We start from the raw sequence: 18,915 nt of genomic DNA, 5'->3' as shown, positions 1-18,915 counted from the left end.
CGGACGATACACCTCCCACAGAGGACAGCCTTTCGTCGCCTCTGGGCAGCCTGGCACACATGAGCGATTACATGCTGCAGTGTCTCCACAACGACCGCCGAGTTGCCCACATTCTAACTTGTGCTGATTACTGGGTGGCCACGCTGCTGGATCCCCGTTACAAGGACAACGTACCGTCCTTAATTCACTCACTGGAGCGCGATCGCAAGATGCGCGAGTACAAGCGCACGCTGGTAGACGCCATGCTGCTGGCATTCCCATCTGACAGCGGGGCCACAGTGGAAGCACAAGGCAGAGGAGGAGGAGGAGGAGGTCGCCAACGCAACCAGGGCACCGCCAGCACCTCAGAAGGCAGGGTTAGCATGGCCGAAATGTGGAAAAGCTTTGTCAGCAAGCCACAACAAACAGCAGCACCAGCAGCTCAGATGGAACGTCTTAGCAGGAGGCAGCATTTTACCAACATGGTGGAGCAGTATGTGTGCACACGCCTACATGTAGTGAATGACGGGTCTGCCCCCTTCAACTTCTGGGTCTCCAAATTGGGCACATGGCCTGAGCTTGCCCTTTACGCCTTGGAGGTGCTGGCGTGCCCTGCAGCCAGTGTATTATCTGAACGGGTATTTAGCACGGCTGGGGGCGTTATAACAGACAAGCGCAGCCGCCTGTCCAGAGACAATGTGGACAAGCTCACGTTCATTAAAATGAACCAGGCATGGATCCCACGGGACTTTTCCGTACCTTATGCAGAATAGCAATGGATACCGACCTTACCCACCCATTGTTCCATTTTTGCTCTTTCTCACTCTTTTGGGGTGTACCCTCATTTAAAATTTTTGAAAAGAAGCAGTGTTGGCTACCTCGTCCTCCTCCTCAGGGCCAGATTAATGTAGGGGCTATTGGAGCTGCAGCTCCAGGCCCCTACCTTTTATATAGGCCCCGGGTTGGCCATATTCACTGTTACCGCTCTTCTGTCACTTGTAAACACAGAAGTCTGGCTTCTATGCTCGCTTCCCCAGGCAGCACCCTCAGAACCTCCCCACACAGCGTGAAGGCCGGACAAGGAGGGACAGTTGGCGATGCATGGATGTGTTTATGGGCTTCAGAGACAGCATCCCATGTTGAATTAGGCATGCATGGCTGCACCCTTCCTCCTCTGGGTGCATGGCAAGGCACGGCCCTTAAGGCCCTTCAAAATCCTCAGCACCAAGCCCATGATGCTGTTAATCCGGCCCTGGTCCTCCTCCACCGCCGCTTCCACCTACACCGCCCATAGGTGTGCGCAGCCTATTGCATTAAGGTGTGCACCCCAAAGTTGAAATACACATGCATGTGTTTGCCAGCAGGGAGAGTAATGTATCGGGGCCATGTACCTGTAGGCAAGGAGAAATAGAGCAGAGCAGGTCCCAGGGAGATCTTTCCCATCTCCTCACTGGCAATGCTATGTGCCCTAGGTGATTAGGGTGTGCCCAGGCACACCCAGCACACCCTGTGCGCACGCCTATGTCACCGCCACATCCACCACCACCTCAACCTCCCTCCTACTCCATATGGGCCTCGTCCTTCAGAGATGAAGAAGAACATTGTTTTATTTTTCTGTTTTTTTTTGTTGTTTTAAGTTATTTCCCTATCCACATTTGTTTGCAGAGCACTTGCCATGCTCTTAATTACGTTTTGCTGCCATTTGCAGCACTCTAGCCCTTTCCTTTGGTGTTTTAGAGCCATTTTAGTGCCTTAAAGTTCGGGTCCCCATTGACTTCAATGGGGTTCGGTGTCCGGGAAAAGTTCGGTAAAAGTCCGGGACACGGACCCGGACTTTTTTTTAAAGTTCGGCCGAACCCGTCGAACACGGACATCTAGGTGTCCGCTCAACCCTAATCAGGACACCTATATTAAAATACAAAATAACCCTACTACTTCTTTTAAGAAGGAATTGGTGAGACTGGTGGAGAAAGGCTATGAAAGGAACTTAATAAACAAGAAAGAAAGGTCTTTTTTGGTTCCCACAGCCCCTCGCATCCCAGTCATGTACTATTTACCGAAAGTACATAAAAACCCGGTAAATCCTCCTGTTCGCCCTATTATTAGCGGCATCAATTCTATTACATCACGTATTGGCAAATACATCGATTTCTATCTACAACCGCTGGTTATTGAAACTCCTTCCTTCATTAAGGATACCTGTGATGTTATCAACAGGCTGAAAAATATCAAGTTAGAAGGTGAACATCTGATGGTGACAGCAGATGTCACCTCTCTCTATACTTGTATCCCTCATGATCAGGGTTTAAATGCTGTTGACCATTTCTTAAAGACAGATAAATCTATCTCTCCTTCACATCGAGATTTCATTCTAGATCTGTTGATATTTGCCACCGGGAGGAATTACTTTTGGTTCAATCACCAATACCTTTTACAACAAAGGGGTGTGGCCATGGGGGCGAAGTTCGCCCCTAGTTTGGCCAACCTCTTTATGGCCAAATGGGAGGAGGATGTCGTCTTTCCTTATGACGCACCCGAGCTGGTTCTCTGGGTGCGTTATATAGACGACATCCTCCTCCTGTGGAAAGGGGACACCTCATCTCTCGAGACATTCATGTCATTCTTGAATGATAACACGAGAGGTATTCATTTGTCTTTTGAATATAGTTCCACTAATATCCATTTCCTAGACCTCAATATTTCCATAGTGGACAATCAGTTTGTCACCAGTACTTTTTTCAAGGACACAGACCGTAACTCGTACCTGCCTGTTGACAGCTGTCATCACAAGGCTTGGTTGGGTGGAATACCTAAGAGTCAATTCATCAGACTTAGGAGGAATTGTACTCATGAACATGAATTCCTCCAACAAGCCCAGCTGCTAAAGGATAGGTTCTTAGTTAAGGGTTATAATTCTGATGCTCTTGAGTCCACTATAAGGGAAGTAACCCAGATTGATAGAGCACAATTACTTTCTGGGTCTTAAAATAGAAATAAAACAAAAAACCAGTCTGATTTTGCTAAATGGTCCTTTTTTACCAATTTTTCTATTCAGCATAATTCCATCAAGAGAATTATATCCAAACATTGGGATGTACTTAGAAATGACCCCATTTTGGGTACCGTTTTACCTGTACGACCCTCGGTCACTTTCAGAGGTGCACCTGCATTAAGAGGACAATTAGCTCCCAATGTACCGGATGAACCAATTAAACCAAAAAAATTTTTTGCTGATCTTATTGGTTTTTATCCCTGCCGGAAGTGCAGAGTGTGCGAATATAATTGTGATAAAAGAAGGAAATTTACATCCTTTCAATCTTCTGTCACAGGGAGTCTTCACCATATTAAATTTTTCGCCACTTGCATAACTACTCATATTGTTTATTTGTTAACGTGCCCCTGTAAAAAGCAGTACGTGGGACGCACTATAAGGTCCTTTAATGTGCGTGTTAATGAACATATTACGAGCATTCTCACAGGCAAGGATAAGCATACTGTAGGTAAACATTACCTTCTTTATCACCATAAAGATCCCACTGGCACTTTATTTCAGGTCATAGACCAGTATGTACCTCCCTGGAGGGGTGGCTCAAAAATTCGTGGTGTCTCTAGGAGAGAGACATACTGGATCTATACTTTGAAGTCCTACCATCCTTTTGGGTTGAATATAGAGTGGGATATAAACGCCTTTATAAACACAGCTTAGCGTACTAAATATCCCACTCCCATCTGCCTTTCTGGCTATCTTTAGCCTTATATGTTCCCTTTATCCTCATTCGTTCTTTTATGTGATTTTATTATTTTTATTCACGATATTTTTTAAAATATTTTTATTATATTTGTCTTTTGGCTGTATACATCATGTAGTTATGTAATAAAAATATTTTTTGTTATAGATATCCTGTATTAAGGGTCACCTAATATGGAGATAGACTATGGACTGTATATAGACAAAATTTGTTATTATGTCCCTTCAACTGTGGACAATTGACATTTTTGTTTTTTTCAATATACTGGTTTCTCAATAAATGAGCCCACTATGTTGATATATTATGGTTTAGATAACTAAACCGATTTTTTTCTCTCCCCCTTTTTTGTTGGCGCTGTTTAACTATAACGTCATCTTTTTATTCTCCCCCTTTTTTTGTTCTCTTATTGGCGATATTCACTACTCGCTGAATCGGCCAATCTGAGCTGTCTCCATTTCTGTTTTGTTGACCTGGTGCATTGATATGCTCCAACTTCCGGTAAAGCGGTCCGCCTTGCCGTGCTGACATCACTTCCGCCCAATCCCGGATGTGATGTCGGCATATCCGGTCTTACACTTCAGATGGAGGCTTGGGGTTGATGATGGTTAAATGCCGTCCCCCCTCGATGTTTTGACGCTGACATCACTTCCGCCTATTCCCGGATGTGATGTCAGCACTTCCTGTCTTACAATTCAGAAAGAGGCTTGGGGTGTACGATGGCTAATGCCATCCCCTCCAGGCATTTCATCACTTCCTGTTTCCCCTTATGATTTAATAGACTTCATTTTTGGCGCTATATCATAGTGAGGCTTGGAACGCACGCCGGTTTTACTTCCGGTTTCCATGCAGTCCACCGCCTACTTCCTACAGGTGTACCCAATTAATTCTACCTCTATATATATATGAACACTGGCTACCTGCTGACTTTATCTTTTGAAAAAGGCATTTATGCCGAAACATGTAAAGAGGACTTGGTCAGCCCAGCTGTTTTACATCTTATATGCCTGTCTTTCACGGATGTCTGTAAGTGTATCAGCTTTATTGATATTAAATTGATTTTAGCAATATTACGCTATATGTCCCTCCATTTTTTTCGGTTTTACCACCCACCATGTGGAAGGGGAATCTCTGAACTATTCCATCTACCGGAGATTTGCATGGTTGCCGTTGGAATCGGTGAAAAATCTGTGGGGACACTCCATCATTTTTAAGCCTGTTTGACTCCTACACTATAAGGTGTTTTGGGGTCCCATCCATCTGGTGAGCGCAATATATTTCTACCTTCACTGGTGACGGGATTTGCTGCACTTATATATGATTTGCACCATTATATATTGGACTTTTTCTCACCATCAATTGTTTACGTTACTTGTGGAATGTTTCCTGCGATTGGACAATTTATTTTGTTGGGAATTTTTTTCTTCTAGCGCTGCACATATTTTTGTATTTATTGATTTATCACCCTCCTTAGTTCAGTGATTGATGTCAGCTGCTTACATTTTTTAAGTTAGCGCAATAATCTCTATTTTATTCTGTTTGTACTTTCCTAGAGTAGAATTTTTTTCTCCTACTTCCACTTTTACTTCACTACATTTTTTCAATGATTTCAATACTTCTACTCCGATATTTTTTTTTTGTGCTGCATAGTTACTCGTTACAATTATAAAAATTACCACTGCCAGAACAGTAGATGGCAGGTTTCATGAAGCTCAAAACATGTGTATTATCAGCGCATACGAAAATAAATGCTACTGTATGTATAAATAAAAGCAGCATTTGAAATAATAAAAAACAATATGACGTTCAAACTTTTGACTTCTTTCTTTAATAACTACATAACACAGTACTTGTACTTTTACTTTCAGTACTTGCAATTTTTTTTTCAAAACTACTGGTACTTTTACTTTCAGTACTTGAGTAGCAAAATTTTTTAAAAAACTACTTGCAATACTTAAGTACAAAAAATGTTGAATACTTTAGTACTTCTACTCAAGTCACTTTTTGATCGAGCACTTCCACTTCTACTCAAGTCACATTTTGATCAAGCACTTGTACTTTTACTCAAGTATGGGTTTTGAGTACTTTATACAACTCTGCAGATACCAGGTATTTTTCACACAGCCAGGTGCACACACACACTTTTGCTGGTTGTCTCCAATGACCAGTCTAGGGGATCTGTTTTTGTTATTTTTTTTGGAGAACTTGGATAGGAGAAGAGATTAGTGGGATACTCCAAATGCAACTATGTACAAATGAGGACAACTCTCACTTGGCCTCACTTAGTAGAAATGACTAGCAAATTTTCTGCTGAACCATACAGCACTTGCATGGAAGAATAAGGCCTTTCCTTGCATTAGCAGCAGACTCTGTATTTTTAAGACACTAGCCAGTGTCCTCTTTAGCTTACAGCCAGTCTGCTGACTTTCTAGCACCCAGAGGGGGATTCTAACAGGAATAGTCTCTAGGATCCCTGTGGGAAGTCTATACTCACATGGCCCTTGTCCGCAGGTCCACTTCTTCAGTGATACCAGATGGGATCCATGGACATCCTCCCTCAGTCAGCCCTCAAGAGTCCCTAGGTTTCAGCATCTTTTTCAGGCCCTCAGGTGGACCCCTCCCCCGAGGCCACATGGCAGCTCGTGCTGAGGAAAGGCAACAGCCCCCTTTTCACCTGGACTCTGCCCTCCAGCTGAATACCAGGAGCCACGTGTGCACCTCAGATATAAATTCACCCAGCATTTAACGGGACCCCTTCAGTGCCTATTGGCCAGGGCTGTACAGATATCCCCTGCTCTCATCTGCATGGTTTCCTCCCACTGACCAATAAACTGCACTACTATTGGATCAGTGTGAAACATCAAGCCAGAATGAGCAGCATCAGGGCACACCAGGCAGGACCTATCTAAGAATCACAGCTCTGTTAAGCAGAGAGCTCCAAGATTTACCTAGCTGTATCCCTGTTAAACAGAAAAACCAAAACTATATACACCTACTTAGCACTACCTAGGAGAGTGCTACACCAGTGAGGAGTGTCAATATTTTTTTGAACAACTTTTAGATGGTAATTTTAGCAAACACAATATGCAGGTATATGGGAAATGGTAGAGACACACACACACACACACACTAACACAGGTTGAGCTGGATGGACTGGTGCCTTTTTTTCAACCTTACCAAACAGTGTAACTGTGTCACTTGTAGATAATTTTCCTTACATTAGAATCATTTTAAATAATTTGGGTTTTTATTTTTTAAATCTCTTGTCAGACTTACAGGCATCATCAACCTCCTTTCTGATGCCCTTAAGGAGCTCTTTTTATCTTGGTACAATTAAACCATGTTGTAATTATCAAATAACATCAGGCCCTAGATACCTGAGGTTTAAATATGACAAGTTTTACTTGCATGCTTCCTACAGAGTTTTTAATCGTTGACCCGTAATTTGCAAGAGCTAAATCTAAAAGTATGGATTTGAAGTGAAGGCAAATGTGGAGGTGTACTTACTTTTTCCAAATAACAAATCAGCATTTTCATCAGATTATATTAGGAAAATATATACATCATGTCGGTTTTATGTGTACGTTATTCAAGCTTATCACTTTTATCTTTAGCCACTGTTTGAATGCAGATGCTTGTTTGTTCGAATAAGTTGAAAAAGTCAACAATTTTAATGTGATGTGCTTACTTTTTCACATGACTGTATATTGGTGTGCTGAGATACAGGCTTTGTAAAAAAGGCAAACAAAGTGAAACGTTCTATCACAAACACATTAGTTAGAATCCACCTTTAGAATTCTTATCTGGGGACAGTAAACAGAAATGTTTTTTGCTGCAATAGGCTTCTGCACGTTTTATTTGCCAGCACTGCCGTCTATGTGCTGCTGCTGCAGAACCTTACTGAGCCAGGGGGTATGGGTTTTGATCTTACAGGTGGTGTGAGTAGGTGCTGCCTCCGTCCCTATGTCTTGAAAAAAGGAGGGTTTTTTTTGGTGTCTCAAGCCAAAGATAATGGGACTTTGTGGGCAAGTAAGTATCAATTGAACATGAGTAAAATGATATCTCAATTTATTACCAAATTTACATAGAAGTAAATAAATAAATAAGAAAATATTGTAACTCAGTTGTGAGTATTGGTGTTGGGTACAGGCCCAATGTGATAAAGATAAGAAATAAGGAAAGAAGGATTCTCAGTGAATCCGTGACACATGTGATAAGTTGTGACAGTTTTATGGATCTTGTCTCTGTGTATTCCTTTGTAGGTGGTTCACAGAGTTTCATCCATAATTCTGACGCGTTTCGGCGCGTTTCTGACGCGTTTCGGCTGTATCAGCCTTTTTCAAAGTTTTTCTGTCACCCAGCTGTAATGTATAATCGATAATATTCAATATTTCCATTTGTTGGAAATATACGTAAAATTAGTATATACAAAAATAATAATAAATACATACTTGTATTTAAAATCTTGTTTCTGCAAACCAGAATTGCCTCTGTCCCCTCTAAGCCTGCAGCAAGGAGCCGTGTGGTACCATGGTCTGGAAGGATATATTAATTGTATTTTTTATATCGTATGAGAAATGAGGGTCATATACTGCCAATGTTGGCTACTCACATCCAGGTTTGGAGGTGTTCATATAAGGATATTGGATTGTTGTTCCAGTAGTGTCCTGGATCGTTCTGGAAGGAGTATATATATATATATATATATATATATATATATGTGTATAGTTGTATTATATCTCCCAAGGTAAGTAATTAATATGGGTGTCCAAGCCCAGATAAACACTTACATTTGCAGATTTATACGGATTTAGAGGAGGGGAAGGTATCTCTCCTGATGCCGCAGTCAGAAGTGAATTGCTGCCGCCAGTCAGCCGTTCTGAAAAGGGTCATATGCCTATAAAGTGTTTTTTACAATTTGTAAGTTTGTGGATAAAAAGTATTTTATTTGTGACTTCAAGCAAAAGAACGTTCGTCCAGACTTACATTTTTCAAGGAGATATTGGTGTGAAGAGAAGAGGTAAGATCCTTCACCGCCGCTGGTCCACGTCCGTCCTGTTCCCTCTGCAAGAGGGAAGTGAGGGTGGACGCCAGCTCCCCGGCCTTATAAAGCCGTTCGCGCATGCGCGTAGTGCGCTGCACATCATCGGCTTCTTCCGTCAGTGACGCAGGCTCTTGTACTGCGCAGGCGCCTGGGTGATGCGCACGCAGTACGAGCCGGTCCTGACAACTCGGCCGCCGACACAGTGTATGGGAGATCTAGGAAAAGACCCAGCCGTGGCCGGCGGATTTCCGTCTCCATGGTAGCCCCTGTCACAGGGAGGTGGCAGGGGCTTACCGTGCCGGGTGCAGGATGGAGGGAAACAAAGTGGTTTGCTCATGAAAACAAGATGTACATCTTCATATAAATATATACACAGAACTGTTATATGTAGTACAAGAAAGAAAGACAGTAAATAAATAATAATTATATATATGTAACATTCTTATGGTTCGTTTTAACAGCAGTAATTATATCTAGATGCCCAAGAGGATATCCCCAATGGAGGTGTTGAAGGAATATCCACAGGTCCGGCACATCAAAAGGGGATCTGGGCAGGAATTTTGAAAGGACATTAAGTGTGATCTCAAAATTCTGGTATCTTGGGATAGATCCCATGATGTATGTATGGTCTGATTGGTGGTGGTTATATTTTTTCTTATGATGTTAATCTGTTTTACCAGATGCGAAACCTTCCAGAAATGGTCTGAAACTTTGTTTCGTTAAGCCCTGGGTATTTGGTGGCATTTAGACGCCTGATCCATCTCATCTCCATTTGTAAGAGTTTCTTATTCCAATCGCCCCTCCATTGCGGTATGTGCATTCTCTCTAGGGCGATGAATGTAACTTTCGGCATTTTGTTGTTGTGCATGTTTTTGACATGTCTGCCAAGCGGTAGATGGAAATTGCATATTTCCATACTTTGGATATGCTTGTTGATTCTCTTACCCATTTCCTGTTTGGTCTTGCCAACATAAAACGACCCACACGACCCGACCCATACTAGAAAGAGGGTATACCAGAAGCACTCTCAGGAAAGCATTTAATAAGGTAAAAAAACGACAAAGGAACGAACTCCTATTTCAAACTAAAAAAATGGATGAAATAAAAGAACAAGGAGAAAAAAGTCGTATCATTCTACGATTTACAAATGAACATTACAAAATAAAAGAAATCCTCCAGAAACATTGGAACATACTAAGTGAAGACCCTGTGGTGAAACCATTTGTACCTTGAGGGCCTGATTCGGCCCGCGGGCCTTGTGTTTGACACATGTGCTTTAATGGAACAAGCAGATCTATCCACCCAACTTTCCCCTTCTCTTCCTTCCTCTTCTTCTCCCTCCCTCCCTCCCTTTTTTTTTCTTTATCATCTTCTCGCTCTCTTTTTTTTTTTTTTGAAGCCCAAAGGTAGGCAGGTGTTAACAAACACGAGTCAGTTTACACCTGCCTGTCTATAGCAATGCCTAAACCTTCTAAATAAAACTGAAAAACTGACAGGCGGACCTGATTGGATCGCCTGTGTGAAAAAGGCCTAGGATAGCATGTTGGCAGTCAAGGACCATCTCTTGCAATGTGCCCAAAACATTGTTCCATCTCCTGCAGCGTGTCTCTGACCCATCTTCTGCAGAGTGTCTGCTGTTTCTGACTGCTTCCTGTAGCATTACATCCATGTTCAGCCTTTTGGAGATGTCAGGGGCAACACTTGAAGCCCCCTTTATTAAAAAGTGTGGCCACCACTGCTTTACAGTGTTGGCTGCAGCTCTGTGATCGTCATCTTGAAGCAACTGAGCGTACAGTGCTACTAATGCAGAAGTAAAGAGGTTTTAGTTTTATGCATCTGTATGCCTTATTTTTCTTGTGGTTTCATGTGGGTGTTTGGCAGCTGTAGTAAAGTGCCATTTCAGCACCGTGACTATGAAATCACAGAATCTACACAGGTAGATTGACTCTCCAACTTATTGCATATATACAGGCAAATATAAAGCATAGATTAAGGTACTTACCATGGACCAGAAACATTGTAGAAGCTTTTTCTGAGAAGATTCAGCACAATGCCATGAAGTATGCTCAGTTTGGAAGAATACACCCTACAGAACACACCCAACAATATGTGGCAAGGTTTAATTGGTATTTAAATTGTTTGCAAAAAAAAAACAAAAAAAAACTATGTAATGGCTTGCCAGGCTCCTTGCAGTATTTAGCAATTATTTTATGTAAACATTAAGTACTCACACACCTAATGCTTGTTAAGACTTAAAATCCAAAAGGGGAACTCCATAATTTTAGTATTTTTTATTTTTTGGAAAATTCAATATTCTAGTTTGACAATAAACAATAAAGTTAAAGTAAAGCTATTAAAAAAATCTTTTTCCATACTCAGGTGGTCTTAGTCTACCACATCTCCAAAATTATAAAGTGACACAATTGGGTCACATACCGAAATGCCATGCTCAAAACTGAAAAGGCTCTAACCTATGACTCTGTCCATGTCGACAACATCTTCTGGCTCTACCCATCTGACACATTTTATTTCTAACCCCGTTACTAAACTCACCCTAGGAATTTGGGATGCTGTTAAATATTCTGCTAACCTCATTTCTCAGCACAAACCCCTTATGAACTTCACTTATAACTCTGCATTCCCTCTGGGACTCTCCACCCCTTGAGCAAAACTAGAATGGATCACTAAAAATCTCACACAGGTACAATATGTCATAACTAAAAAAGGGGTGAAACCCGTTGCACAATTACAACAAGAAAAAGAGATGCAGCATAGTGAACTCTGTTGATACTTACAGATAAAATACTTCTTACAAACCAATATCTGATACTCGGAGAGGCCTAGGATAGTTGTGGGCGGGGTCATCTGTGCCTGTGCATGTGGTAGTACATTGAATACTGACCACTAGGAAGGGAGCCAGAGCATTGACCCCCTGCTACCGGAGGACCTGTCACCTTTACCACGCTTAACGACTGGTTACTTGTAGCTTGTTCCTTACTTGGTTACCAATAGCAACTACACTCCTCTTCTTGTCTTGCCGAGTTAACCTTTTGTAGTAGTGTTATTTCATACCCCAGAGTGATTTACAGACCCAAGTTCTTTGGAATACACCAGAAACAGCATGCACCCCTTTGAGTAACTTCAGACCAGGCTGAGAACAGTTATTTTAACTACTAAACATGATGCAGTATATAGTCCATTATGAACAACGTCCTTTCCCTGATCCTAACTAGAATAATGTAGTGGCCCATGCATACCTCCATGAGATGAGAGTCCATTATGGCATTGACCGTGGCTTGGTTGTCCACCACAATTCTCGGTTCCTTCAGCAGTGCCTCGAAGAGGTTACAAAACTTGAACCCACTGATACCCACTTTCCCATTCCTGCTTCGGACCTTAGCTGTCCCCCTTTTTTATAGCACAGGTGGGCCAGCTAGGACCAAAAGCCCAGGAACTGAGCTAAAACACTTAACCTTTCCCCAGGCTGGGCCAGCTGCTTGCTAACTAAACTAACACTTAAAAATGGTGATCAAATCTAGGTATAGAGTTGGACACTCATTATTGGGCCAAAATTTGGAAAACCACTAAATCCTGCTTCACTAAAGTTCTGGCAGTGGAGAAAATTAAAAAAATTCGAACTAGATGGTACCTTGTTCCCTCTTGCTACGATCCAGGATGCCCTACACAACGCTTTTGCGGATAGGTTGGCCTGTAGTAAACCATTTCTGATCCACTGTATATCAGATGATTTTTGAACTTTCTGATACCACTATTCCTTTTGCTTCTCAACATGCTCTCTTAAACCTTAAAGGGATTGTAAAGTCTCATGGTTTTTCATCCTAATGCATTCTATGTATTAAGGTGAAAAATCTTATTTGCTGCAGCTGCCCCCCAGAACCCCCCCCCCCCCTTGTCTTACCTGAGACCATCTGTTCCAGCGATGTGCATGAGCGGCTCCAGACGCTGTCTCTGTCCTCATTGGATAGATTTATAGCAGACAGAGCCATTGGCTCTGGCTGCTGTCAATCAAATCCAGTAACAAAGGTAGCAGGGGCGGGGCTGAGTCCCACTGTCCATGTCAATGGACGCAGCAGTGGGACATGGGAGCGTTCCCGCACAGGTGCCCCTATGGAAAGCAACTCTCTGCAGGGGCACCCGATGAAGAGGAGGAGCCAGGAGCGGCAGCTGGGCACCCCAGAAGAGGAGGACTGGGGCTGCTCTGTGCAGAACTCTTGCACAGAGCAGGTAAGTATAACATGTTTGTTATTTTTATAAAAAAAACAAATTCAAACCTTTCCACCCCTTTTAAGCCCCCAGGTTATAAACAAACACACCTCCAAATTGCTGCTACCAGTACATGTTTTCACAGCATCAAAATAAACAGTCGTAAAGGCATGGCAATCATCTAGCTTATCCCTGAGCGAAACTAAGTCTAGGATCAATAACGCTCTCCTATGCAAAAAGAATTCAAGCAAAGGTCATTGATAAAGATAAGAAGTTCCAGGCTGTTTGGGGGCCATGGACATTTTGCTACCTTTATACTGGCTTAGACCAGGACCTCTTGACCCTTTAATGGAACCAGCAGATCTATCCACCCAACTTTCCCCTTCCCTTCCCTCCTTCTTCTCCTAACTCCCTTTTTTTTCTTTCTTTATCCTCTTCTCTTTCTTCCCTCTTTTCTCTCCACTTTCCCTCTTAAGACATTGGTTAATTAGCTTCAACCGCTAAATGCCTCCCGCTTAGTTAACGCAGTCTGTATGTCTCTCGCCTATTGTATTTAAACTTTGTTTTTTCCAAAATTCTTCAACACTGGCAATTTTTCTTAACTTCTTTGTCATGCACTGTAGGTGTAGCACCCTCCTAGATAGGTGCTAGGATTAGTTATATAGCGCCACCCCCATGGGGGCCACTAGATATTTCTTGTCCTTCTTTGCTGTCCCGACCCTGGGAACTTCCCAGTCCATCTGAAACTCTAGGTTCTGACATAATGTATACCCCTTTAAGTAAAGCAGACACAATGCAAACTGAGTTCAGCAGTACTTGTATTAACTAGAAAGTAAGGAACTATATTTGAACCAGTCTCTCTAGCCTTTGAAAGCAAGAAAGTGATAGTAGCCCAAATGTTAGGCCTGGGGGTTGTCTTCACTGGCAATGTTGGAGCTCAGATGTGAACAAGGAATCCTCAGTGTGCAACATAAGGGGCTAATAATAAGCAGAGGAATTCTAGGTATGGCGCTGTGTCAAAATCTCTTTATAATCCAGGGTATGTTGTCTGCATGCAGTATCCTCATATTGCTAGTTACTGACAGACTGTAGATGATTTGGGCATGAGCCTGCTCACCAGATCCTGGGGACGGCTGACGCATACACAGGAAGCAATTTTGGGTCTGTACACCAGTCAGCAGGAGCTGATTGCAGTGGATTGGTCGGATGGATTCAGCTGTCCGGGCTGTCACCCGCTGCGCTGTCTCATTGTCACTGGCAGAAGTCGCAGCAGGTCTTTAGCGTGAAACCAAATAGAAAGGGGTTCCCCTAAGGGTTTGGGACTTTTAAGGCACTCAATATTGTATAGAAAAATATGTATATGTAAGTATAGAGTATTTGTCAAAAATGTAATACATTTTATTAATATCAATATAAAAGCTAGGAATAGCAAATACAAACAAATACATGTAAATACAACACAGCTACAGAAACGTGCAAGAGAACGTAGCAAAATACCCAACGCGTTTCGAAGCTATACGCTTCTTCTTCAGGGGTAGTTCAAATACAAAATATTGCACATAGATTTATAGTCTCTGACTGTGTTGGGATAGTTCTGCTTGCAAAATGGTGAAAACCAATGGAGCGGACTGTAGGCTTCTCTGCATGTCCCCAGAGCAATGAAAGTAGTAAACAGGTCCCTTGTAAGTGGGAGGAAACCTAGAAAGAGGGGGTGACCACCCTCAGCTTGCATGAACTCGAGGATAGCCCGTTCAAAAACTGTGTGCGGCTGGAGTCCAGAGAGTAGGAACTCAGGCAGGGAGATGAGGTAAGAAAAATGTTTCCTTTAAACCCCTCGAGGATCCAGGGAAACAGAGTCAAAGCATGCAAGTGCCGAGAGCACAATGGAATAGGTCTTTAGCGTGGTACTGCACAGAAGATCCGTTTGGACAGGAACAGCGGTGACCTCTGGTGCCATGGTAGGCCGCAATCCCAAACCGGAGCGGTGAAGCTGGTGCTCACATGTTGGGTCCCGGGAAGAAGAGCCTGCTGGGAGGTTCCTCTTATAGCCTCTCCCATAATTCTCCCCTGGAGAGGGTGGATCGTTGGGGGATGTAGTCTAAGTTTTAGCAGTACAGTGATGGCTGCGCAACAGACTACAATCCCCACGATGCTCCCTTTCTCTGGCTCAGGAGTGTGATGCAATTGATCGGAGTCCAGCACTAGGGGGAAATAGGAATAGTCTAATGAAATGGAGATTGAGTCTTCTACATCAGGCTACAGTACTCCACTTCTGGCTACAGTTAGATTTAGTATTGGCTCACTGTGTTCAGTGGAGCTGTGTGTGTTTTTCTTGGGTAAATTTAGCTTGTCCCACTGTAACCAGTGTGGCTGTAATTATAGTGTTAGGTAAATTTATAATACAAGAGCATAAATTGGTGAACATATACAGATTCAAATGAAGAAAAATAAAGACAGAGATGCAGCAAAAGTCAGTGCTCACAACAATTAGATGTGTTCACAGCTATATTGAAAATAGCTCAACCAAAATGGATGAATCGGTGTAAGTGCACTATACAAAAAAAGGGGATTGAAGTCCAAACAAATGTGAGGAATATAAAAATTCAGTGTAGAGAAAAAGATGTGAAATCCTCAGCCACAGCTGTATTCAATCTTCCTCCACAGTGCATCCGTTAAAAAGACAAGCCCATATGCTTACCAGATGATGGTGGGGAATGTGCCTTTCAATCTTATCCTCAATGGATCCCGATAGCAAGCCACTACAGTACAGGCAAACAACGGACCACCACAGTATAGGTAGACAGCAGATTGATATTAGATGAAGTGTCCTTCAATGGGACACACAACGACTTCCACCACGGATTCAACATATATATTGAAAGTAAAAGCTTCCATAGTGAAGTATATATATAAAACGATATTTATTAAAACAAAGTATAAAACTCTCACATTAAGGTGAAAAAAACTGTGCTGCAAACAAAGAGAGCCGGCAAAATGCACAGTCGCCCGACTTCCGGGTTCCACGTGGTGACGTCAGCACGCCAATTCCCGACGCGCTTCATCACAGCTGACGTCTTCCTGGGGACCTTTTTATATTCCTCACATTTGTTTGGACTTCAATCCCCTTTTTTTGTATAGTGCACTTACACTGATTCATCTATTTTGGTTGAGCTATTTTCAATATAGCTGTGAACACATCTAATTGTTGTGAGCACTGGACTTTTGCTGCACCTCTTTCTTTCTTTCTTTCTTTATTTTTCTTCATTTGAATTTGAATCTGTATATGTTCACCAATTTATGCTCTTGTACACAATTTGCATAATGTGCAAAATTTAATATGTCTCACTGACATAGTTACTTATTCATTATATTTAGCGCAGCTATATTATAATTTATTTACTTAGGTGTTTCCCACTTCTTCTGCAGCTGTATAACTTCATTTCAAGTGTTTTTAGCATGGTTATTTTTTATTAAAATTTATAATACGTTACATTTGTTTGATTTGTTTTCCGAATTCGTTTCATATAGTTACATAGTTAGTCAGGCTGAATAAAGACACAAGTCCATCTAGCTCAACCAATAAAAAAACAGAAAGAAAACACAACCATATAATCCTATATACACAAATCCTATCATTAGTTTCCTATTCAAATTCGTATTTAAAAAATTCAACCAAATTTGAAAAAATCTCACCGCATTCGAAAAAAAATAATCAAATTGGTATTGGAATTTAAAAACAAATTTGAATTCGAATTTTTATCCATTTAAATGCAGCTGTTGCATTAGGCTTTGAAAACTGACTGTCTGACACTTTGAAAATTAGAGCAAAATAGAATAAAATAGAAAAAATATATAACCATCTTCCGAAATTTGAATTTCAAATAGAATGAATTCTAATTCGAATAGAAAAGATTTGAATAGAAAATAGAGAATAGAATGGAAAAACAATAGAATAGAAAAAAATAAAATAGATAGAATATAAAATATAACCCTCTTCCAAAATTACAAGTTTGAATAGAATGAATTCAAATACAATAGAATAGAATAGAAAATAGTAGAAAAGAAAAGAATAGAAAACAATAGAACAGAATAGAATAAAACAAAAAGAATGTATAACCATCTTCCCAAATTCGAATTTCCAATAGAATGAATTTGAAAAGAAAATATTAGAATAGAATAGAAAATAATAGAAAAGAATATAATAGAAAATAGGAGAATAGAATATAAAATAAATAGAATAGCATAAAACAGTTATATTCTTTCTATTTTATGTTATATATTGTTTTTCTATTTTCTATTCTATTCTCTTATTTTCTATTTTATTATTTTCTATTCCAATCTTTTCTATTCAAATTCATTCTATTCAAAATTTGAATTTCTGAAGATGGTTGTATTTTTTTGGTTTTTATTCTATTTTATTCCATTCTTTTCTGTTCAATTATTTTCTATTTGTTTGGATTCCATTGTTTTGAATTCTATTCTAATCTATTCTATTCAAATTCAAATTTATTCTTTTCGAAATTCGAATTTCGGAGGATGGTCATATTCTTTTTATTTTATTCTATTCTATTGCTTTTCTATTCTATTCGCCTATTTTCTTTTCTATTCAAATTCATCTATTTGAAATTCAAATCTCTGAAGATGGTTAGGTTATATTCTATTTTATTCTATTCTTTTCTGTTCTATTTTTTCTATTTTGGATTCCATTGTTTTGGATTCTATTCTGCACTGTGACAGATGTGCATGGGACACTGGTGGTACCCTGAGACAGATGTTGATAGGACAATGGTGCACTGTAACAGATGTTGATGGGGCACTGGTGCACTGAGACAGATGTTGATGGGGCACTGGTGGTACACTGTGACAGATGTTGATGGGACAATAGTACACTGTGACAGATGTTGATGGGGAACTGGTGGCATCTTGTGACAGATGTTGATGAGGTATAAATGTTTCTATTTTATTCTATTGATTTTCTATTCTATTCTAATCTTTTCTATTCAAATTTCATTCTATTCGAAATTTGAATTTTGGAAGATAATTATAATATAACCATCTTAAGAAATTCGAATTTTGAATATAATGAATTTGAATTTAAATAGAAAAGATTAGAATAGTATAGCATAGAACAGAAAACAATAGAATGGAAAATAAGAAAATAGAAAAACAATAAATAGAATAAAATAGGATATATAACCATATCTTTAAATTTAAATTTCAAACAGAATAAATTTGAATTAGAATAGAAAAGATTAGAATAGAATAGAATAGAAAATAGGAGAATAGAATATCAATAGAATAAAATGGAATATAACGGTTATATTCTATTCTATGTTAATTGTTTTTCAATTCTTTTCTATTCTATTGTCATTTTCTATTCTATTCTTTTCTAATATTTTCTGTTCTAATCTTTTCTATTAAAAATAATTTTATTCGAAATTTGAATTTATGAAAAGGGTTATATTCTTTATATTTTATTTGATTCTATTTTTCTATTCTATTCTTATTTTCTATTCTATTATTTTGGATTCCATTGTTTTGGATTCTATTCTAATCCATTCAATTCAAATTCGAATTTGTTCTACAGGTATTTGAAATTCAAATTTCGGAAGATGGTTATATATTCTTTCTATATTATTTTATGCTACTGTTTTTCTATTCTATTCTTTTTTTATTCTATTCTTTTCTATTCTTTCATTTTTATTCTAATGCTTTATTATTTTATATTCTATTTTATTGTATTCTTTTTTAAAAATTGATTTCTAATTTTTTCAATTCGATTTGAATTTGTTTTCTAATTAGAATCGAATTTCGTCTGAATTTCAGTTCGCTATTTCGGATTTGTCTAAATTCTTTACTATTGTAATTTGGTCATTTGGATACATCTGAATTTCCAAATAGCAAAAAATTTGTCCGAATTTC

The sequence above is a fragment of the Pelophylax lessonae genome (genome assembly GCF_965119305.1).
Source record: "Pelophylax lessonae genome assembly, chromosome: 7".
Lineage (NCBI taxonomy): Eukaryota > Metazoa > Chordata > Amphibia > Anura > Ranidae > Pelophylax > Pelophylax lessonae.
This window is presented reverse-complemented; position numbering follows the sequence as displayed.